Source organism: Tursiops truncatus, chromosome 15, assembly GCF_011762595.2.
Source record: "Tursiops truncatus isolate mTurTru1 chromosome 15, mTurTru1.mat.Y, whole genome shotgun sequence".
Taxonomy (NCBI): domain Eukaryota; kingdom Metazoa; phylum Chordata; class Mammalia; order Artiodactyla; family Delphinidae; genus Tursiops; species Tursiops truncatus.
The window spans coordinates 48874682-48899429 of NC_047048.1; the positions used below are offsets into that span (position 1 = coordinate 48874682).

Below are 24748 nucleotides of genomic sequence, written 5' to 3' on the forward strand. Positions count from 1 at the left end.
GCTCCAGATTAAACTCTTCCAAGTGGAGCAAATCTAGCATTTTGAGGTGGTGACTACACAAAAAATATAAAGAGGAAAAATTCAGTCAGGTGAGCTAATGCCATATTTCAGATAAAAACTCCCTTCCCAACACAGGCCATTAGCATTAGGGAAGGTAGTCAGACAGGTTATATGAGTCTAAATGAGGGTTAAGCTAAAAGAACATTTTCTCGCATATACCTAGAAGGATGAAATTTTGGAGCACAGAGAGACAATGCCTTTACCTACAGGACTTCAAGAGATAAATAATAACAAATACTCTCCCTCCCTTTTCTCCTCTCTCCTACCCTGTATTTGTCTCCCTGTCTATCACTCAGAAACCCCATATATACACGCATTTTGTCCTTCTTGATTTATATGTCACCATATTCCAAGTAGGTCCTTCAGAAGACTTTCAAAAGTACTTGCAAAAAAGCTAATAAATGAATCACATATCCTGGTGAAGGAAAATGACGAGTTTCTGTCTCTCTAAATTTGCTTTTTTTCTGGACATTTCATGTAAATGGAATCATACACTGTGCATTCTTTTACATCTGTCTTCTTTCACTTAGCATAGTATCTTCGAGGGTCATCCATATTGAGACATATATCAGCACTTTGTTCCTTTTTATTGTTGAATAGTGTTCCATTTTATGGATATAATACATATCTACCAGATGATGGATATTTATTGGGATTGTTTCTGGTTTGGGGGTATTAAGAAGTGTCTTGTATGTTTTGTACATCATCTGTTCATCCTTTGTCCATCATCCTTTGTATTCATCTATTCTTGATTCTTATCCCCCTTCATATACACTATTAATATTTTTTAAAGTTTGTGAACTTTTCTTTCTACTTTATTTCTTAGAGGATATAAATATATTTTTAAAAATCATTTGAGAATATCTGTTCCATTTTGTCGAGAATTGTTTCATCTACTTGTTTGGTGTTAACTGTTTTCTTTGTGTTAGTTTTGTCATTTGCTTTGGAATTTTATTATGTAGATTTATTTTACAGGTCTTTTATGACTTTCTCCCTCTCTCCCTCTCCCTCTCTCTCTCTTCCTCCCTCTCTCTCCTCCTTCCCCCCTCTCTCTCCCTCTCTCTCTTTGTCTCTCCCCCCCACCTTGCCTCTTTTTCCCTCTCTCTCTCTTTCTCTGGCTCATTTCTCTCTGGTGGTTCTGCAGGTGCCTTCACCTGGGCTCCCACAGATTCTTAGTCCAGAAACAGGACTTATATTGGGTCTTGGAGGTCCTGTGTCATCCATGGTGATGAGACAAGTAATGATTCCATCACCGAGCCAGTCTTATGTTTCCCCAGAGTCCATCCACAGCTGCTTCATGTCACCCCTTCAAGCAGTCAACTTTACCATCATCATTTCAGGCAGGGGCTTCAGCTTTCTTCTAACTCCCGTTATGATCAGTGAACCCACTCAGGCCCCTCCAGCCTCACAAACTCTAGTTAGTGAACCTAATTTGGGTACATTGCCACTTCTGGAGTTCTTTTAGTCTCACTTGACTTATAAAATTTCAACTCTTCTATGCCTCCAGATGCTTCTGGTTTTGGAGACTGGCTGTGTGCTGGCCTCTGCTTTACTTAACATTGTGGGTGTTAGTTTTACTTTGATTCATCTAGATTTTTGTTGTTGTTGTTTTGTTTTGTTTTGTTTGGTACACAGGCCTCTCAGTGCTGTGGCCTCTCCTGTTGCGGAGCGCAGGCTCAGCAGCCATGGCTCACGGGCCCAGCCGCTCCACGGCATGTGGGATCTTCCCAGACCGGGGCATGAACCCGCGTCCCCTGCATCGGCAGGCGGACTCTCAACCACTGCGCCACCAGGGAAGCCCGAACATGGATTTTTTTAAAGAAAAATATACTAAGGTATAATCTACATACAGAAAAACACATGCCGTACTGAATAGATGGATGGATTTTCATTAACTGAGCACACTTTCTCCGAAATCAAGAAACAGAGCAATGCAAAACTCAGAACCTCCCTGCTGTGACCCTGTCTAATCATTCCCCACCAAAAATAACTATTATCCTGATTCCTACCTGCATAGATGTGGTTTGGTTCCTGTTTAGTGGTTCCTCACAAACTTTCCTCGTGTCACTCTCCTCCCCTTCCCCCTCTCCTCTCCCCCTCCCCTCCCCCTCCCCCTCCTCTCCCTCTTCCCCTCCCCCTCCCCTCCCCTCCAATTCACTGTCCCTCTCTGTTACTTGCTTTGATTTACTCAACACATAAGGCACAGAACCAGTTCTGCCTGCACAAAACATTTGTAGTAGTTGCCTTTCACCTTGTTTTTCTTGTTTCTGGTTCAAGTTTTAGGGTGTGTTTCTGAGGGGAGGGGTGCACAATTAATGGGAGTTCTTCTATGTACTGGTCAAAAGACAGAAAACATTTCTACATGTATTTGTAAGAAAAAACCCTTTAACAGAACAGCAGCTGTTAATTAATCTGTATTCTCACTTGCTAATAGTGATTAGCACAAGACAGTATCCAGCGACAGAAATGGTACATTAAAGGGCTAATGCTGGAGAAGAGCAACTACATAGAGCTTAATATCTTCGGGCTCAATTTATCAAAGATAAGGTCTGAACAATGCAGCACAAAGACATACTTTGACTTTGCTAGCAGACATGAGGAATTATTTCAAATTTTATGCTATAAATAGAGCCTTTTTAAAAATTGGAAACAGCTTTTAGAAGGATATTTACAGATAGACTATACACGTATACACACGTGGATACAAAACTGTTACGCATATACTGGTAAGTATGAGCTATGAGCATCATTGTTTCTATTATATATGTATTGTTTACTAAGAGCCTTTTATATGCTATCTCGTTTATAAATTTATTTTATTATTTTTTCTGAATAGTTGACTTACAATGTTATGTTAGTTTCAGGTGTACAGCATAGTGATTCAGTATTTTTACAGATTGTTCTCCATTAAAAGTTATTACTAATCATGTGGTTTTAATTGTCTTTCAGAGCCCACACCACATTCTATAATGTAGAAAATGTAATTTCCTATTTTGCATGTGAGGAAACTAAGGCACAGTGCTATGATACAATATAACTGAGATTACAAAGTCAGTGGTAAATTCAAGATTCAAATGGAAATTGTCTCATGCCAGTGCTCCTGTTTTTGCAATTATGTAGCATTGTTGCTTGAAAAATCTGTATTCATAGCATCAAAATATATATAATATTAAGCCAGTGTATTTATATGTTTAGGTTCCACTCCTATCTACCACAGTTTATCTCCATACTTGATTCAGATAGGGAAAAATAAGAAATGAAAATTAAATTTGTGGCTATGATGTAAGGAGCATAGATGATAGAAAAGACACTTTAAATATATGATCACATTTAGTCCTTAAAACACCCTTCAGAAGTGAATTAGAGCTTCAGTTTACAATTGGGAGAACCAGGACTTAAAGGATTGAGTAATTTGCCCAAGGTCACAAAGCTAATTAATGGCAGAGCTGAAATTTGAACACTTCCGTGACTCCAAAGTCTACACTCTTCGTACTAAATCACCTTTCCCATCCACACATTTCATTCTAAAGTTTTGGGGGTATATGTTGCACCTAAATTTCCTTGTTTCATGCAGAAGGGTCTGTTCTGACTTTGCTTTTTCTTAGAAGCTATTTTCACCTTGATTTCCCTGCTCCTTTTTAATGCTCCTTAAGTACATTTTTCTTGCTGAGTTTCAATTTGATTTGTTGGGATTTCTTTGCTCTAGCTAGAAGGTGAGTCAGTGGTTTTCAAAGAGGTTTTAAGTGCATGTTTTGCTCTTTCAAGTTTCTGAGTGCCTCCAAAAATTCGCTTCTGAAGTTCTGAAGCCCAGAGGGGCAGAGACCATCAATGTTTAAAATGGGAGTATATTGTTTTAATTAAAATTTATGGAGTGATTCATGACTCCAATTCAATTTTCCTCAATCGACATCATAAGGTCTGGATGGGAAATCTGCCTTAAAATTACCATGGGGCTCTCTGGAAGATGAGCCATTTAGAAATGCCCTTGTTTCACTTGTTAGCAAGTTCATGACTTCAGGCTCAAGCAGATCCAAGAATGGAACAGTCCCATCCCTGTTTTCATTATCTTTCTGATCTCCCTTGTAAGCTGTTCTGGTGGAGCTTCATGTGTCACCACCTCCCCCCATTAAGCTATATTCTCAGGCTGGCAAGGCAAACATCATCATTTATCAGAGCAAAAATCTCACTCCAGTTTTAGAAAAGTCTCACTTAACTTTTCACAAAACGCTCAAGAAATCTAGGAGAGAATCAGAACTAATTTTAGGATGCCAGTGATTTTCTTTTGTTTGTGAATTTAAGTGCTGTCTTCTGGGGGTGGTGTCACTGAATTAATTCCTTGGTTGTCATCATCTTGACATACCTCAGTTTTCTGCATTTGGCCCCAAACTTGGAGGTTTGGGAATTTAATTAGAGCATCACTGAAAAATTCTAGGAGTAAATAAATCAAACTAATTCAACTATAGCCTAAGTGACAGCAAACTTTGTGAAATCTGTGCAAGGCTAGGGAGTATATATTTTGGGCATTGTGACTATCATGGTGTCTGGGGCATAACAGGTGCCAAATAACTACTTGATGCAAAGAAATTAAGTACCCCTGAAATGCTCTCCACATCCAGAAAACTAAGTCTGTGCTTTTAATTCTTATCCAGAGGCTCCTCTGTGATCCAGAACATTCCCTTAAAGCAGCGATTCTCAATCTTGGTGGGTTTTGTCTCTCAGGGGATTTTGTTAGTGTCGGGAGACATGGTTTGTCGTAATTGGAGGAGGGGTGCTACTGGCATGTACTGAGTAGAAGCCAGGGATGCTGCTAAGCCTCCTACAATGCACAGGCAGTGCCGCCTCCCCTGAAAGCCCGCCACTCTAAAAAATTATATGGACCCAAATATCAACAGTTCCGAGTTGAGAAACCCTGCTCTAGTTTGTCTTCAACTCAAGCTGGACTTGAAATCCCAGGATCTAGAATTTCAGAGGTGAAGGTATATGGCAAAGAATCTTTCCTGTGCTCTGAAATACGACTATTTCAAGAGTTCTTGGGGAAAGGAGGCATAATTTGGCTTATCTAGGAACTCCTAGAGGAAACATCAAACATCAAGGTCATTTACTGAACTCAATAGGAGGAAATAAAACTTATTTCTCTGTCTCATTCTCTTGGCAATTTGCCTCTTAAGACTTCTTTCTGACTCCAAACCAGAGCTCCCACCACCACCACCACCCCACATTCTCCAAGTACATAGCTTGTAGAAGCTGAAAACAACTGAGAGCTCCTGGGTTGAGATGAAGACGACATGCCAGGTGGAAGTTCATCGGTTTTATAATTCACTTAGGGAAGTGTACAGTTAGTTTGTACACCTTATAAATCATCTTGAAAACATCTAATTTTTTTCCCTTTGTTTTTAATTGAAAAATTTAAAAAAACTGCCTCATCAGATCTCCATTTCCTGTTTAAAGTGGGATTAAGTAATTATATGATACAATTTTTTCATATATTTGTTGTTATTACTTCTGATAAAGTTTGGAAGAAAGTATAACATGCTCTTACTTGTCAATCAAATATCAAATGGAGTGATTAGACTGACTTCCAAGATACTAGTCAAACAACACAGATTAAACTTATATAATAGGAAAATGTTGGTATGGATTCAACTTCTGGCTCTTGCCTTGGGATACTTGGGTTCAACTTCTGACTCTTGCATTGAATGTGTGGCCATGGGAACCTTGCATAATCTTTATGGGCTTCAGTTTCTTCATCTGTAAAACAAGGAAGTTGGATTACACGATCCAGCTCTCTTTGATTCTGATTTACTCAATGGAATAATTTTAATTAGATACTATGACTAACAGAAGAAAAATGAACAACTTATATTGTTATATTGATATCTCTCAAAGGATTACCGCAAATACTCATCTAAGAAGATAATCTTTTGGAAATGTGACAGATAGGAAGTTACTGTGGACACATGCCATGGATTAAGATATGTGGTTTTGGGGTTAGTCTCTTCATTTTTTTTTCTTTTTTTTTTTAAGATGTTGGGGGTAGGAGTTTATTAATTAATTAATTTATTTTTGCTGTGTTGCATCTTTGTTTCTGTGCGAGGGCTTTCTCTAGTTGTGGCAAGCGGGGGCCACTCTTCATAGCGGTGCACAGGCCTCTCACTATCGCAGACTCTCTTGTTGCGGAGCACAGGCTCCAGACGCACAGGCTCAGTAGTTGTGGCTCACAGGCCTAGTTGCTCTGCAGCATGTGGGATCCTCCCAGACCAGGGCTCGAACCCATGTCCCCTGCATTAGCAGGCAGATTCTCAACCACTGTGCCACCAGGGAAGCCCTCTCCATTTTTAAAGTTTGTAGAGTGCTGTTATTAAAGGTTCCCAGGGTTTGGGGAGATCATCACAGTAGAAAATTTTGTAGTCACCGTAATCAAAGTTGAATGTAAGTTGGGAATATAGAACCTAATAAAAATATATGTTGTCCAAAGAGTACTGCCAAATTCTTGGGAACTTTTCTCTCAGAAGTTAAATTCTTCTACATCTTAGACTTGTTCTTAAGGATATGTGAAAACAGCCTGCACTTTTTCAACTTAATCAGGTACCTCAACTAGGTTTTTGTGGTTGCAAGAAACAGAAATTAACCGCACATGCTTGGCAGGCTCCAAGATGGCCCCCAATCATCTTTGCCTCCAGATATTCACACCCTTGTAGAGACCCCTCCCACAGTGAATCAAGGCTGACACTGTGTAACCAGTAGAATATGAAATAAATGGCAATGTACAACTTCTGAGGCTAGATCATAAAATGGCATTTCAGCTCCATCTTGGTCTCTTGGATACTTCCTCAGGGAGAAGCCTGCTATCATGCCATGACGACACTCAAGAGAGCACATGAGAAACAGAGCTGAGGCCTCCTACCAACAGCCAGCACCAACTTGTCAACCGTTTGAGTGAGCCACTTGCGAAGTAGATGCCTCTTCTCTGGTCAGACTCTCAGTTGATTGATGGTTTGGTGGACATGTGACTGCAACCTCATGAGAGAGACCCTGAGCCAGAATCACCCAGCTAAGCCACTCCTGAATCCCTCACCCATAGAAATTGTGTGAGATAATAAATATTTATTGCTTTTTAAAGTTTTGGGGTAATTTGTTTTGCAGCAATAAATAACAAATATACAACAATAACATGAAATATAAATAAAAGTAATGTATTAAAAGGAAATTCAGAAATTCAGAGAATTGAAGGAAACACCAGAAAAGACTCAGGGACAGAGGCTAACTCTGGGGATCTAGAAAGTAGGAAATAATGATTTTCAGAGTTCATTTGTCCAAATGAATTGGTAATGACCATTTTTAGTTCCTCTTACATTCTGCTTGACATTCTATTAGAGATCCCAGGTACAGAGGGTCTAGTCAACTCTTGACCAAGAAAGAAGGGAGTATCATGATTGGCATTCCCACTGAGTATGCAACAGGAGAACTGTAGTTCCCCAGAGGAAAACCAAGATGTTATTATTACAAAAGGAGTTATTGATGCTGATTAGGCAAAGGAAGAGATGTCAACTACCAACAGCCTGATAGTTCTTGAGATTGCCAAGTGGCTTGGTAACATCAGAGTTGATTCAACCCTGTGTAGAACAGCCATTATCCTGCATAGAATTTTTCCAAACACTATATATTCTCAAAAGTGTAATGCCATTAAAAGTGGTAAGAAAAAAAATAAGAAACCATTTCTGATTAATTTTGGAGATATTAGGTGTGGTCTTCATCTTGAGTGACTTCCACAATTGCTATTCTATATTAATTAGAATAGGCTCTAACAAGTAACGTAAAGTGTTACAATAGAGTCTTCTTTCTTGCTCAAACAGGAGTACTGGACAGGTAAACCAGGTGTCTCTCATCATTGTGGCAATTCAAGGATCAAAGCAAATGGATGCTCTGCCATCTTCAACACATGACTTCCAAGATTTTCTTGTGAAATAGTCCCATTTCAGCCAGTCAGTAGGGGGAAAGGTCATGGAAAAGCACAAATGAAATTTTTTTACGATTCAGTCTTACAGGAATGACCATTTCTTCTAACATCCCATTGGCTAGAACACAGTCACATGACTCCACCTAATTGCAAGGGAAGCTGGGAAATGTAGTCCCCAGCTAGACAGCCACTTCCTAGTACAACTTTATATTAAGGAAAGAATAGCATGGGTTTTTGGGTGATCTCCTAGCCATTTCTGCCACATATTAATCCCTTGGTCACTTCTTATTTTTTGTCAGCCCAGTATGTATTACATTATTAGTTTCCTTGGAGAGTAATAAGACCCCTGCTCAATACAATGTGCACACAAATGAAATCCAGGGTCTCTTCAAGATATTTACAAATGAACAGTTGGTTTTAGGACATGCCTCTCATACTGGTTAGGGCTTATGGTGTTTCTGATCCCCATCATCATTTTAGGAATATCAGAGTGATTTTCAGCTCTATACCATAAAATGTGTGACATGGAAGTTTGTCCCCGTGGCATCAGTGTTGGAAAAAGTGCCAGATCTGGTTGCCACAGTTTTTCCAGATAATTGCAGTTTTGCTTCATTAACTCTTATTCAGCTGCAGGCTGACATGAGGCCTCTGAACCCTGGGTTATTTCAGTTCCTAGAATCTGTGGAGGCATCTTGGCTCAAGATACAGATTGGCTAAAAATACCGAAAAAAGAGAGAAAGGTATAGAGTCTACTTACAGCCAAGTACTGCACATGCTGAGATGTAAAAGAAAGCATTCCAGGCAAAGCATGAGTTTGGGGGCAGGGGATGCCAAGTTATTTAAAATTCATATGACTCTTTATTCAAGTAAAGTCACTGGAGGAAGTCCACTGTAAAAGTGGAAATCTTGGGTTGAAGTTTGTGCTGCGTGTGTATGTGTGGACAGTGGAGAGAGGTGGCCGAGTATTTAGGGACCAGATCCCTAGCTGCTGCTTCTCCATGACTGCTCCAATCATTTACCTCATGGAACAAAAATGTTTAAGTCACCAAACTAGTATCTTAGGGCAAAGTAAGTAGGGCCTGCCTTAAAAATAACCAACCAATGGCCATGTTGCATTTGTACCTGCATGTCATGAGATGCTTTTCAGAGTCTTATTAAATAAATATATTGATTGTGGCAAATAGTTTGTCTGATAGAACTTAGAAGAGAATGATTAAAAGTGTAATTATATCTCTGAGAGAAGCTCTTAGTACTGGAATTGCAAGTGACTTGTTTTCCCACATTAAACTCCTGAATCCAACATAGTTAAGTTGTGAATGTCTAACTAGTATTTCAAAAGTAATATACAGAATAGACAGACTCTGATTTCCCCAGAGAACCTGCTCTGCTCTTCGTATTTCTCTTATCAGTTACAACAAAATGATCTGTACATTATCTCAGGCCGTCAACTCAAGTGTATCTTTTAGATTTCTCTCTGTTTCCCCACCTACTTCCAGTCTACATATGTCCTGTTGGCTCTGCCTCCAAAATTCTGATCTGACCACATCATACCATCTTGGCTGCCACCCTCGGTCCCCGGATACCTGCAGTCACTTTCTATTTGGTCTCCCTACTTCCACTATTACTTCCCTAGAATCCATTTTTCATGTGGCCGCTAGAGTGATGGTTTCTAAAATCCAGATCATGTCCAAATCAGATCATGTCACTTCCCTGCTTGAAAGCTGCCAATGCTACCTGTTGACATTAGAACCCAACACAAATTTCTTACTCCTGCTTTTAAGACCTTATTACGTGGTCCTTGTCTAAGTTTTTGATCTCATCTTATATTTCTCTTCCCTTTGTTTGCTATGCTCAATATACATTGACCATTTCAGTTCTCAAAATCTTCAACTGTGTTTCTGCTTCTGAGTCTTTGTGCTGGCTTTTCTGCTGCCTGGGACACCCTCTCCCCAGATCTTACTATGCTTTGTTCCTTTTGATATTTCAGGTCTAGGCTTCTTTAAAAAGGCCTTCTCTGACCACCTCATACTTTATTCCATTACCCTGTTCTCTTTGCTCTATTACACTTAGCACTATCTGAAACTATTGTACTGAATTTCAGTTTTTATAGTTCACGTCCCATGAGTAAAATGAAGCTTCCTAAGAACAAAAACACTTATCTGTGTTAATCTCAGCTGTGGTGTGTATCCTCAGCATCTACAAGATGCCATATAGTAGGTGGAATATAGTAGGTGTTTACTTTGATAAACTGCTTCTCCAGGATGCAGGGCTCAGTTTGCAGCCTAGAAATGTCCTAAGGGATATAGAGGAGTCCCTAGCAATTGAGAGCAGAACAGGGAGAAACCATCAGACAGACCTCACCAGAGGAAGGACATATTCCTATCAGAAATGGCTATGCAGGTTGATGGGTGCTTATATGACCCCCAAAGCCTGAAACAGTTGCCTTTCATCCTTCACTATTCTTCCCCTTGAGGAATAATAACATCTCCAAAACAAGCTGGGAGTCATTGGGTCCATTATTCTCCTTCATTTCTTTCCATATCTGCAATAAATGACATTTAAGGGAAACAATGAAAAACGGTTTACTGTTTCCTACTGATAAGAGCAGAATTATTATAGTCAGACTGTTGTACTACACTACTGTAGTCCAAAACTGAAGAAGAAATGCTTCGGAAGGTGATCTGCCTCATAAAATCTCTTGACAGCAGTCTGTCACACTTTGGAACAGCAATGTATACTTAAAAATAAATGGAAATGGGGAGATACCCTTGACTCCAACATGAATGTCTTAAAGGAGACTGATGATAATTACATTCAGATGAGATATTTTTAACATGTCAGAAAACAGACCATGATATTTCAAGCATTGACCATGATGTTGCAAGCAATATCACATTCATGACATTTAAATCATTTATTCCCACCAGCATCTGTGGGTTGGCTGGGGGTCCACGGACCGATTGTGTGTTCAGTTGGCAGCTCTGCCTTGAGCTAAAGGTCTGGCTTAACTTAGCTCCTCACTCAGGGCTGGGCTCTGGCCTGCCCTAGTGTGTTTCTTCTGGAGTCCGGAGAATTGCCCTGGGGAAGTTTGTCATGGGGATGACAGAAATGCCGAAAATCAAGCAGAGCCTACTGAGACCTAGACTCAGCATTGTTCCACAGTTACTTCTACGCACATTCCATTGGCCAACACAAGTCGCATGGCCAAGCTGCCCCAAATCAAGGGTAGGGAGGGATACATTTCACCTATGATGAGGTCACAGAAAGGATGTGGGTACAGGGAGGGATGAAGAATTAGAGTCAAAAATTCAATCCAGTACAGTGTATAATCTAATAAATAAGCCCATAGAAAGTCCTGCCTAGTAGTGGAGTATATTCACGTATATGTGTAAATGCATACTTTCCATAAAATGTATATCAACATTTAAGACCATTCTAACAAGGTAACCTGATCTCCCTCAAAACTAGGTTTCAATGGTGAGCAATTTTGTAAGACAAAATTATGATGAATTCCTTGTAATTATTTCTAACCAGGAGTGCCAGTGGCAAGACCTCTTTTTGAAGAGTTGGCGCATGACTTGTTCTCCTGCATAAGCATTTTAATAACTCCCAGCTATTGAGACATTAATTTTTTTTTTTTTTGGCTTAGGAGACAGGCCTTGGAAACAATATTATTTTTCAAAGTGTTTTTTTGTTTTTCTTCACTCCTGTCATTCAAAGGGAGGCCTCACATATATTGACGAGTCTCAGGATGGGGTGGCAGATAAAAGTCTTTGGAAACCTTTGACAGGGACACTTTGGTTTCATTCAAGTGGACTTTCCCTGTTATGTGCTGCTGGTTTGGGGTCTGGAGCTCTGGCTCCCATTCTAGATGATTTGTGGTTTGTTTCCCACTCTCTAAAAAAACTGGGCTGTTATTTCTGTTCACTGTCAAGGTCAGTAGATGAGCCAGGTCTTCTTAGAATTTCAGAGGAACCATCCTATGGATGGTAGTGACGGGGGACTCGATGGTCCCACGTCTGCCTTTCCCTCACTCCATGTTCCATTCCAGGTTGCAGGGCAGTCTCCTGTCGAGACTTGTTTCAGGACTGGGTATCAGTCATTTATACACAATGATGAGTCACTTCTGTAAAGGATATTAACATTTAGGGCTCCTTAAAAAATTATGGGATGGAAAACTTTACCTGAAGCAGTAAGAAGTTACTGAACTCGATATAAACAAAGAAACCTGGGTGGACTGAAAATCTAGAACAGAGAGGGGCAGTAGAAAACCAAACTATATGTATATGTATATGTGATATGTAATGTAATACACACATGTGTTACATATAAATATGTATAAAATCATATAATGTATAAAAATTAAGGAAATTTAAAATGCAGTATGTAAAAATATACTTTTTCCAAAAACACATATAAACCCAAAGCTACTTATTAAATACAGTCATGTTGCATCTGGGATGAAGGGAATGAGGATAGAGAATAGAAATGAAAGAGGGACTTCCCTGGTGGTGCAGTGGTTAAGAATCCGCCTGCCAATTCAGGGGACACGGGTTGGAGCCCTTGTCCGGGAAGATCTCACATGCTGCGGAGCAACTAAGCCCATGAGCCACAACTTCTGAGCCTGCGCTCTAGAGCCCGTGAGCCACAACTACTGAAGCCCGCGTGCCTAGAGCCTGTGCTCCACAACAAGAGAAGCCACCGCAATGAGAAGCCAGTGCACCGCAATGAAGAGTAACCCCCGCTCGCCACAACTAGAGAAAGCCCGCGCCCAGCAACAAAGAGCCAACACAGCCAAACAAATATATAAATAAATAAATAAAAAGAAACTGTATTTAAAAAAAAGAGAGAGAATAGAGATGAAAGAGAATAAACAAATCAAATAGTTAAGGATGTGGTACAATGATGATCACATACCAGGAAATGAAGAATATGATCAATTCAGTCACCTGCCACTGAGATCAGAACCAAGCAAGAAAAGAAGAAAGGCGGGAAGGAGCCTAGGAAGACAGGAAGGAAAACAGGAGGTTTGCATACCTGTTATGGCATTTTCAGATGGTGGCCTAGCAGGAAGGAAAATATTTACCATTTGGGGCTGGTGAGCCACAGCACCCAAGGCACCTCATCCAGCACCCACCACATGGTTAAGCGCTCATTGAGTACTTTTGAACTGCATTGAACCTAACTGCCTCAAGGAGGCTGACTTCCCTGAATCCTTGAGTCCACATCCTTTAGGCTGACTTCATTCTCACTGTGAAGAACTGCCAGAACAAATGTTAGAAAGGATCGTAAAGTCCTTTAATCTAACCACATCCAGTAGAGGACACTTTGTTTTTTGTTTGTTGAGGATCCACTCCTTGTTTGCTGCTGATGGGTCTCACATTTACTCTGGGAGAGCACCTCACCCCACTCTCATCCTATATGATTTGGATAAGGCTGAATTTTCCCTACTTGACCTTTTTGGAAGTGAACCAGCCCCACCATTGGAGTGGGATTTTTGGTTTTTTTTGAATTTTTGACTCTAATTCTTCATCCCTCCCTGTACCCACATCCTTTCTGTGACCTCATCATAGGTGGGGTGTATCCTTCCCCACCTTTGATTTGGGGCAGCTTGGCCACGTGACTTGTGTTGGATGTGTGATCCAGTTCAGGACAATGTGATCTCAATTCTAGGACATTTGGGGAGAAAACATATTTCAGAAAAGTGGTGTGTTTCTATGGGGATTTCTATAGGATATATAAGGTTTGAGAGCCTAGGGCCACCATACATGAAGAAATCTTGCCTGAAAATTAGCCAGTGCAGAAAAGAGACAGAGAGATTCAGAAATAAGGAGGGAGGTAAGGAGGGAGGGAGAGAGGGAGAGAGAGAGAGAGAAAAGGAGGGGAAGGGAAGGGAGGAGAGGGGAGAGGAGAGGAAAGGAGAGGAGAGAAGGGAAGAGAAAAGGAGAGAGAGAGATAGGGAGATATCTTGGGTGTTACTTGCTTAAGTAGGTTTGAGTTGGACTTTTTTTTTTTAATTTTTTTTTAACCACTTCAAACCTTAGGAGTGGTGATTAACACATCCCAGAGTGAGTACAGCTCCTTGGAAATTTCACCCTCCAGTTGAGCTTCACTGAACTCATAGTGACAAGAACCCCCTCACATTTCCAAACGACCTTGCCCATCTCTGTACAGCTTGAACTATCAGGAAAATTTTATCCAATGTCTATCTTCCTGAAACTTTCTGGCATTGGTAGCCATTTTATAACTTACAGCTGCATAGAAAAATTTAATCCTTCTTTCAGCTATCATGTACCCACTTTGTCTCTTCTGCAGTGAAATACCTACCCCATTCTCGGGTTAAATCTCCAGTATCCAAACTAAATGCCATCAAGAACTTTTCTCATACAATAAACCAGTCTTACATTCCGTGTCTCAGTTATACTACCTGTGTCAATAATTATTGCTACATGACAGAGCGCCCCAAAATTCCAAAATTCAATGTCTTAAAAATCAGTAAGCACATATTGCTGTTTCCATGGCTCTGGGTCCCCTGGATGATTCTTCTGGTCTTAACTGAGATCACTGATGCATCTGTGGTCAGCTGTAGATGCAGCAGGCAGCCTGCTGATCTTGAGTGGACTGTCTAATATATATAGTGGTCACTTGTCTACCGACTGGTTTTCAGTGGTCGTGACTAAGGCAACTGGTTTCTCCTCCACGTGGTCTCTCACTCTCCAGAAGGCTAGCCCAGGCTTGTTCATGAGGAAGGAGTTTTCTGGAAGAGCAAGACATGCAAGGCCTGGGGAGGCTTGGGCTCAAAGCCCATCACTCCTTCATGACTTGTTGGTTAGAACAAGTCATGAGGCTAGTCCAGATTCCAGGGGAGGAGAAATAGACTCCACTTGTTAACCGGAGTTGCTTCAAAGTCCCATGGCAAAGGGTAGGGTGGAGCACTGGGGCCAGTTTTATAGTCAATGTAGCACAGAGACTAAAACCACAAACAAGTCCTTTAGGAGTTGTGTGGGGAAAGAAAAAGCCATCCTTCTATCCTCTGTCCTTCTAGATTCTTCTGGCTGGTTTAAGAATTAAATTTACAGGAGATAGGTTAGCAGGAGAAAATTAATTTCAGTTACGCACGTGGCGGTGGGCTGGGGGGTTCCATAAGAGCATGGGTCACAAGGACGGTTAGGCAATTGAAGCCTATACTCCATCTGAGAGAAGGACAAGGGGGTAGGGTATTTGGATGTAAAAGGGAAGGAAGTTCTTGAGTTATTTGTAATGAAATGGATGGACCTAGAGTTTATCATACAGAGTGAAGTAAGTCAGAAAGAGAAAAACAAATACTGTATGCTAACACATATATATGGAATCTAAGAAAAAAAAAAGTCATGAAGAACATGGGCGCAAGACAGGAATAAAGACACAGACCTACTAGAGAATGGACTTGAGGATTTGAGGAGGGGGAAGGGTAAGCTGTGACAAAGTGAGAGAGTTGCATGGACATATATACACTACCAAACGTAAAATAGGTAGCTAGTGGGAAGCAGCCGCATAGCACAGGGAGATCAGCTCGGTGCTTTGTGCCACCTGGAGGGGTGGGATAGGGAGGGTGGGAGGGAGGGAGATGCAAGAGGGAAGAGATATGGGAACATATGTATATGTATAACTGATTCACTTTGTTATAAAGCAGAAACTAATACACCATTGTAAAGCATTTATACTCCAATAAATATGTTAAAAAAGAAAAAAAGAAAAAACAATCACAAGAAAAAATAAAAAAGGGAAGGAAGGCAAGTTACAGGAAGATGAAAGAGAAATGTTCGGTAAACAGATGTCTGCTGGGCCATGCAAAGACAATGGGACGCAGAGAGGACTTTGACCAAACAGGCCTTACTAAGTTTCCCCCAGTCTACAACACCAAGTTCACATTATATTTTATTTATCTATTGGCTTTTTATCTAAATTCTTTGAGACAGTTAAGGGGAGGAGGTAAAAGCTCTTCCTGAGTCTTTTGTTTCTTAAAAACAATCAGCCCAAAGTAATCTTCAAGCCAAAGAGATACATTTTGGGGTAGCAACTTTTGTTCCCCTATGGTTTGATTTCATTAAATCTGCATTCTGTTTGTGTCTAATCCCAAGGTCTTAATCAGGATCAAAAATCACTTAAGTAAATTTGGCAAATCATAACTTATCTCCTAGCTCTTTCAACAGTAACTAAGAAGAAACATAGAAAGCAGAAAGAGCTAACCTCTATTTCAAATTCTCAATTGGTTTAAACATGTTGCATTTTATCAGGGTTTGGTTGAGGGAATAGAATGACTTTGGCTCCTGTTAAGATGTATTGAGTAAAGACCTTCTATTCACTTTCTGGCAGGAGCAAATTAGCAAAACCAAACCTTGGTTTGTGTATTTGTATGTGTATTTGTATTGTAAGTGTATTTGTAAATATTGAAGACCTGCTCCAGTTTTCAGAAGACTGTCCTCACTGGCTTTACCTTAAGTCTGCACTGGATGATGATTTAATACTGAACAGACAGCTCTCTTATCAGATAGGATTGGTTCTTCTATAAACACACATTCATTCATCCATCCATCAAACCAACATTTACAAAGTGCATCTTGCACAGAATAATATCGATTAGGCACACGATACAGTAAGTTAATGATTGTGACTTATCATGAGAAGGCAGGGTGGGCTTTAGCCTTTCTTTTTTTCCTTGAAAAATAACCAAATATTAATGGGACCTTTGAGTTGGGAAGAGCCTGCCAGGTCTGTGATGACTGGTTATAAATGTCATGGAAGGGACTTGCCCAGTATTTGTTGGGGACATGAGCTTTTGTGACTTTCGGTCTTACCTGGTTTAATGTTACTGGGGCTGGAGCATGGAGCTTACCTTCAGTTTTGAAGTCATTTAGCATTTGACTCTAAAACACTTTTGACTTACGGAATAATATTCCAGAGCCTGGTAAGAAGGTTCAAACAATCTTTTCATCATAAGCAAAGTGGGAGATGAATCTGCAGCTAACTTTGTTGGAATCGGTTCCTGTGGGGTCTGTCAAAGTGAAAACACAGAGTCAGGCACTCTGTAAATTTAAGACTTTTCTAGTGGGCATTGGCTATATATGATTTTGCCCTTATATTTTAAGTTATAAATAATTCTGCTTATTTAAAAAATCCAGGCTGAAGGGACCTGGTTACATTAGAGATTATGTCTAATTCCTCCTAGTAACCCTAGAGAATTCTCTTAACTGAATTTATTCATCAATAAGTATAATGATTGTACTAAATAAGTCAATCTTGAATCTTCCTCTTAGATTTATAAGACTATATATTTATGCTGTTTATGGGAACCTCGGAGCCACTCTGCCATTCTGGGAGGGTGGACATCAGTGGCTTCATTTTACACACGAGAATGCTGAGATCACAGCCAAGGTGAAATTTGTAAGAGTAGAATCTAATATGGGAACTTGGAATGCTATTAAAAAGTCTTCCACAGCTTGCATCCAATCCTTCCACAGATTTCAACAGGGCATTGCTCTAGAGAGCTAATGGCTCCCAAAGATGCTTTGATCATAGCAAGATATTTAGTCAAGTTACCACCATCCCAGGGGGATCGATTCCCATCTGATGGGCCTTCCAGATGCAGGGGCTCTTTCAAATGTGTGTAAGTGAACCAAACAACACTGTTTGGTCTGGCCATTAGTATACTTACCATCACAGAGAAAGGAAGACACACAAAACCACAGTCCATAGACCTTGACCTCCATGGGTCCTGGTTTCCTTATCTGTAAAATGAGAGGGTTAGACTAGATGGTACCCAAGGTCCCTTCCTGTTCTGAAGTTCTGAGATTTCCTTTCCTAATAAGATCAACAATTGAGTTGTAGATAACAAATAGATTTCCTTCCCTTTGGGCCCAGTTTGAGTCAAATATTAATAAAGAGTCATTGCATACTAATTTATTTTTCTTCTCCATTCTAATATTTTAATTAAACGTCTACCTATTAAGTGTGTTTTCTGGGGAGGGTACTAAGACCATATAACCTTTTCTAAGCACTCCAGTATAGAATGCAGACACACCATGAGCAATAAACCATATTACTCAGGCTTCTTCTCAGGCTTACTAAAGCTAGATTTGGAGTTTTCTAGGAATGAACCAAGGTTCCACTCTCTTAAGGACTTCTCATGGGAAAGGATGGCTATGTTCCTGTGAACTGTGTAGTGAACATTCTCAGTCACCATCAAATCCTGTTTACCAAAGCAGTGCATCCATACTCCAGCTGCTGTGAGTGTCCAATGATAGGTGCTCTCTCTGTCCACCACCCCTTTTCTGAAGGACTGCCCTTGACCAAAAGTGCCAACTTCCCCAGAAGTTTATTTCCTCAACCCGGGGTGTCCTGCAGCTAGTATCTAACTGATGGCAGTGACCAAAGGCCAGCTCCTTGTCTCCAGGTGAGAGAAACTCTAGTGTAAACCCAGCTCCAGAACTCTCCATGGGATCGGATGGAGGCTAGACTTCAGGTGAGACCACATCCTAGCTCCGTCTTCTGTCTCCTCTACTTCTCTTGCTCTCTTTTTCCTGAGAGACCTCTCGCAATGAATCACATACACTCCAGCTCCCTTCTCAAGCTCTGCCTTGAGGAAACGTGGCCTCAGGTCCTACAGCCACATAGCTCTCCCTTGGAGTTCAGGCATTACTTCCTGAGACTGTTTTTCCAAGTTTTCATAAGTCTTCATAACTATTTACATCTCTACACATTCAGGAGCCTTCATGGAGTAAAGGAAGGCAGCCACCCACTGTCCTGAGAACATGAGGGCACCTTGGGAAGTTGTTCTGGATACACACAGAAACTCCCCTCAGGCCACAGTCTGAGGAAACAGGACTTGGATGCTAAGTGGAAACTCTGAAGACCCCAGAGTGGCAAAGCAAAGGATCTCAGAGCCCCTTCTTAAGCCAGCAGGTCTCTGGTTGGCCTTTCACCAGTCCACCATCCAAGAAACTCATAACCAGAGACACTGTCCAGAGGGGAGGAGTGGATGCTGGTAGGTCGAGGGGCCATCACCCCAGGGTACCACAAGGGGAAGGTACCAGGGGCTGGAATCCAGTCTCACGTCCCCTCAAGACAGTCTATGGCAACAGGGGCTGGAGCAGGAAGGGAAGCAGAATGAGCCTTGGAGGGAGATAGGATTTTGTTTCCAAAAGCACCGGGGAGGGGAGAGGATTCCTGAGAGTGAAGCAGAGGTGAAGGCTGAAGGCTGGGCCTGTCTAGGGAGGGCCTCCTCTCAGGCTGGGGATGGGAGGGCAGTGATTGGTGAAGATGTCGCCCTTCAGGAAAGGTAATAGGCGGCTGTTGTGAGGAGATGGCAAGCTGTCGAGAGGAAAAAAGGAGACCCTGGATTTAGGGGTTATAGGTGCTTAGATGGTGGGCCCCTGAGACATTCTGTGTGACCTGATGAAGGAAGACCAGGCAATAGTCTCTCTCCTATGGTGCCTGAGGAGGTCAGAAAGCAAGGACAGCCTGGGTTCAAATATCAGTGCGGAGGCTTATGATCTGTGTGGTCTTGGGGAGGTCAGTTCTGACATCTCTGAGCTTGTCTCCTCATCTACAGAAGGCAGAGAATGGTGCCTACCTTCTAGGGTGATGAAGGTCAGCTGCTTTGTCTGTGTAAAGTGGATGCAGGCATCTGTGAGTTAAAGGCTTTTGCACTGCTTAACATCCCTGGATTCTGGTACTGCCCTGGACCAGACCTTTTTCCTCAGCTCAGAGAAGTTAGGTTTTGGAAACAGATTTTCAATGGAGTAAAATTGACTTTCATTAGTGGGCCAAATAATAGCCAACACAGTCATTTTCTACCAAAGATGTATTTGCTTAAACTGCCTGTGGTTTCACTATATATTTATTTATTTTTTATTTTCTAGCTTACTGCTTTCAATATGTTATTTGTACATAGGTCTTTGAACCTTGAAAATAGGTGGAGAACAGAGACGAGACAGAGAGACAGAGGGAGAAACAAGTGCTTCAGCTTCTCAGTGAAGACTCATGAGTTCATTTAGGCTAAATAAAGCAATGATGCTGTTTGCTGTCTGCAAGGAAGCTGTTTACTGCAAGGAAGTGGCAGAGACTAGAGTGGGCAGCAGGAAACAGAAGAGAGGAAATGGTTTATAAGCCCCTAGAAAAAATATACAGATAGAAGTTGATGAAAAGTGCTGGGGGAAAAGGATGCCTGATGTGATTCTTTTTCCAAAAGCGAAAGCGTATCATATGGCCAGGACTCACTTCTCTCTGCTGTTTCACATTCTTAGTGTAATTTTGCTGATTTTGAGAAGGCAACGCTAAATGCTTTAGAATCCTCAAAACCCTACTGTTGGTGAACAACTAAATGATTCCTGTGAATTTGAATTCTGCAAAAGGTGAAATCAACAGAAACTCGGAGAAACATGCAAAGGAAAGAAAACTCCAAGGACTTACTAGATATTTTACAAACCAAAGCTAGGCTTCTTTTTTATTTTTTTCTTTTTCCTTTTGCATGATCACAAGACGGTCCAGAGCAGGGAGCAAAACCCAGGGTTCACACATATATTTATTTAGTTAGCAAGGCATTCCTGTTTTTATAGCTCCAAGTTCTTAACTTTCTTGTTAGCAAATGTTAACAAGGTTTAAAATGTATAAACGGAGCTGTGGCATGTAAAAAATGTTGGCCTATCCTGGCTCCTTCTTCTTTTATACCCGTGTTCAATGAAAACATCCTACTGACAGGCAGAATGTCTGGGCAACTTTATAGATAGTGTTCCCACCTCGGGGCCACAAGGTCACAGATTTGTTCCTGATTCTACTTAAAAAAACATTCAACAATGGTAAGTTTGTATGTGCTTTTATGGGAGGGAGCTATTTTATATGATCCAAGATCTTAAAGATACTCCAAGGAATGTTGCATATATGCTAGGCTGCGAATTGGGAAGTCCGCTATGGTGCTCGCTATGAAATTGGGGAGCTTCGCTGAATCACAGGCAAAGACTGACTGTAATAATTCTCAGACATTGCCAGAAAGCACTTTGTTTTCATGGTGGTAATCAAAGTGCTTGAAAGGCATTTCAACCTGCTGTTCCAGTGTCGGTTTGCAGTGGCCATAAAAATGAAACAAGGCAGAGGCGCAAAAAAAAAAAAAAAAAAAAAAGGAAAAAGGGAAAAAGAAAAAAAACAGACCTCACTGTAATCACACAGACGTTTTGTAACTACTTTAGACACTGCAGGCCTTTCCTTCTTGGGTCGGGTGTAAATATGGCTTCTGAGAAGTCGTTCTTGGAATCCCCGAAGGCCCCTAAATAGGGAAGTGAAATAAGCCATCAACGCCATAATGAGCAATAAGCACAGAGGCACTCCTAATAGAGGGGATTAGGAAATAGCCCCGTTGGGTGGTTACCATGATTTTCAGAGGCATGTTGACCAAAGAACAAGGCACTCCAAATCTGATTCCTGGGTTCAATTACTCCTTCAATCTGAGTTGGCCATTATGACTTTCTCTGTCTGATAGCCTTTAGGAGAAGTATTGTGTCAGCTATGAGCCTCGATCTCAGCAAGGTTTTGCATTTCCACTTCTTCACTTAGACCCTGCCCAGCCATGTGAACAATCCAGGCTACTCACCTGAAGGATGAGAGACCCCATGGAAGCTAGGAGCCATCCCAGCCAGGACCACCCTAGGCCAGCCAGCTCCTAGTTCGCCTGGCTGACCAAAGGACTGTAAGGAAGTGATCCCAGATTCAGAAGGCAAGGATATAGACCCTACCTCTTTTTTTTTTTTTTTAACATCTTTATTGGGGTATAATTGCTTTACAATGGTGTGTTAGTTTCTGCTTTATAACAAAGTGAATCAGTCATACATAAACATATGTTCCCATATGTCTTCCCTCTTGCGTCTCCCTCCCTCCCACCCTCCCTATCCCACCCCTCCAGGCGGTCACAAAGCACTGAGCTGCTCTCCCTGTGCTATGCGGCTGCTTCCCACTAGCTATCTACCTTACGTTTGGTAGTGTATATATGTCCATGCCTCTTTATCGCTTTGTCACCGTTTACCCTTCCCCCTCCCCATAACCTCAAGTCCGTTCTCTAGGAGGTCTGCGTCTTTATTCCTGCTTTACCCCTAGGTTCTTCATGACATTTTTTTTCTTAAATTCCATATATATGTGTTAGCATACGGTATTTGTCTTTTTCTTTCTGACTTACTTCACTCTGTATGACAGACTCTAGGTCTATCTACCTCATTACAAATAGCTCAATTTCGTTTCTTTTTATGGCTGAGTAATATTCCATTGTATATATGTGCCACATCTTCTTTATCCATTCATCCGATGATGGGCACTTAGGTTGTTTCCATCTCCGGGCTATTGTAACTAGAGCTGCAATGAACATTTTGGTACATGACTCTTTTTGAATTTTAGACCCTACCTCTTGATGCAAAGTGGCAAAGTCACATTGGAAAGGGGCAAGGATACAGGGAGAGGCAATGACTTGCAGTTATTTTGCACAATCTTCCACATCTACTGCACGGTGCCACTATGCATATTGAAGGACTAAATATTTGCAAAGCATTTAAGAGTAGTGTCTGCACAGAATAAATGCTCAAGAATGTGAGCTAGTATTACTGTTTCTAAAATAGATGCCATAATGCGTGGACGGCCTCCTTAATGCCACTCTGCCCCTTACTCTTAGGAACTGATAACTGACAATTCTCACAAACCCATGGTTCACTCTGGCAGCAAACACAGGAACTGGAGTGAGAGAAAATGCAATCAAACCACATAGTGCGTGTTAATATACCCCCAACCATCTTTCTTTCCTTAATGGAAGCACCCCATTTGACAAGTCTCCCCGCCTCACCCCACCCCCAAAAAAGGTATACATTGTCTCTTCTCTTCAGACATTGACCAAAGGTTTCAATGGTAAAGATGACTCATACCTTAAAGAACGGGAAGAATTTGCTTTATTGCTTCTCAATCCATTGTCTCACTCTCATGAAATTGCTGAATGACACCAGAGAATATAAAACCTGCCGAAGAAATAAGCACTGCATGACATGTGGCAGGGTTTCCAACTCATCAGGAAAAACCTCTGATCAACTTGTTTCTCTGGAGACAGCACACATCCGGGGCTGTCCCGGTACCCCACGACTCATAAAGCTCCTATCTCCAGGGCACAGGTGAGGCCTTCACATTCTTTGAGAACAACAGCCTGTTCATTTCCTCCATGGCTATAAAGTGGCTTTATTGGACTTCAGTATCTAAAGGAAACAGAGCTCTGGGTCAGAGGGCGCTTTTAGCGAGTCACTGGCCCCATTTAGAGCCCAAACCTCAGGGATGTGGGGTTGGGAGGTGCTCTTGAACTCTTTGAAATGTAAGTCAATTTAAAGTTCAAAGGAAGCTTCCTGGCTTGATCATTGTTGTTGGGGGGAGATGCATTTATATAGTTAAAAATGCTTAGAAGATTTAGCTGTTATAGCATCAGCTATTACTAAGCAATGTTTCCCTGTGATTTGGCAACACAGACTGTACTACTCTAGAGGTAAAAGCAATTCAGATATTGAGGGAAACCCTTTGCCAACTACAGTGGGATTCACTATTTGGAAAGCCCAAGGATGGGTTGTCTTCAACATCCTTCCCCATTAAGCATTAACTTCTATACAGATTAGGTGGGGGAGTCTCAATTCAAAGAGAAAAGCATCTGTTTATATGATCGGAGAAGTATATCTTCTGCTCAAAGTTTGATTCAACCTACTGATTAAATTCTACATCTGTGTTTCCTAAAGTGTAGTCTGCGGCACACATGTCTTGAGGCAGGCTCCAAAAACAAGTAGCTCTCTGTGCAAATAGGTTGGAGAAACACTGCATACTGTGTTTCACTCTTGTGCATTCACAGTGCACTTTGGTCTGTTGAAGTTTTAGAGAAGTCAGGCAATATAGAAACATGTTTTATACCAACCCAACGTTTCCAGAAGATGTATAACCTTTGTTTTCTATTTTAATTACGTGAACTTAAACGTCTTGAGAGAGATCAAGTAGACTTTGAGTGATCACCACTACAGTATGAGTAAATCAGATGACTATAACATACTTTAGAGCATGCTGTTGTAGGTATGTCACGCAATTCAGCGTCTTTGGAAAATGCTAGGCACAACAGTTAGATGACTTTCATAGATTCAGACAGACTCTTAGTTGTAAGTTGTTTTATAATGTGGGCCTTCTGTTTGAATCGGAATAAGTCTAAACAATGCATTGGAAATAAGTTTAAGGAAGAAATGTCTGAAACAAATTATTAATAAGATTAAGGTACGTATACCTAGGGTATAGCATTGCTACAATTGAAGGCAGGTAAATTCTGATACTGGGGCCACCAGTGGTTCTAGAAATATCTATGAAAGGGGATTCTTCCTTATGATCTCCCTTGTTCCTTATTCAACTTGTCTTATTATCTCTCTTGCTGGACCTTTGCTGTTCCAGACATCTACTTTGTCATTCTGCAGCACGGGCATATGCAGTCGACCTGGACGGATTCAAAGTTAGTACTCAAATGCCTTTGCCATTCTTCCTGGTATTCCTTTGCCTTGTACTCCTAAGGTCCTCAAGACGGATTCTGCTTCTTGCTAAAGTTTTCAATTAAACAAACAAGCAAGCAGAAAAACCTAAAGGGGGTCACACGTTTGTCTGTGATGTGGTTGAGGAGATTTCACTCAGGTTTCTTTGCTTTGGGCTGAAATA

General features: G+C 41.1%; 1 long non-coding RNA gene across 1 annotated transcript; it reads right to left on the reverse strand.

The window, feature by feature from the left end:
• Positions 1 to 9584: 9584 nt before the first annotated feature.
• LOC141276518 (uncharacterized) lies at positions 9585 to 23079 on the reverse strand. The gene is made up of 5 exons (XR_012326213.1): positions 22954 to 23079; positions 21203 to 21317; positions 17712 to 17784; positions 16944 to 17051; positions 9585 to 10559 (listed from the first exon to the last, which is right to left on the reverse strand). It is a non-coding gene; the product is annotated as an uncharacterized lncRNA (long non-coding RNA).
• Positions 23080 to 24748: the final 1669 nt, after the last annotated feature.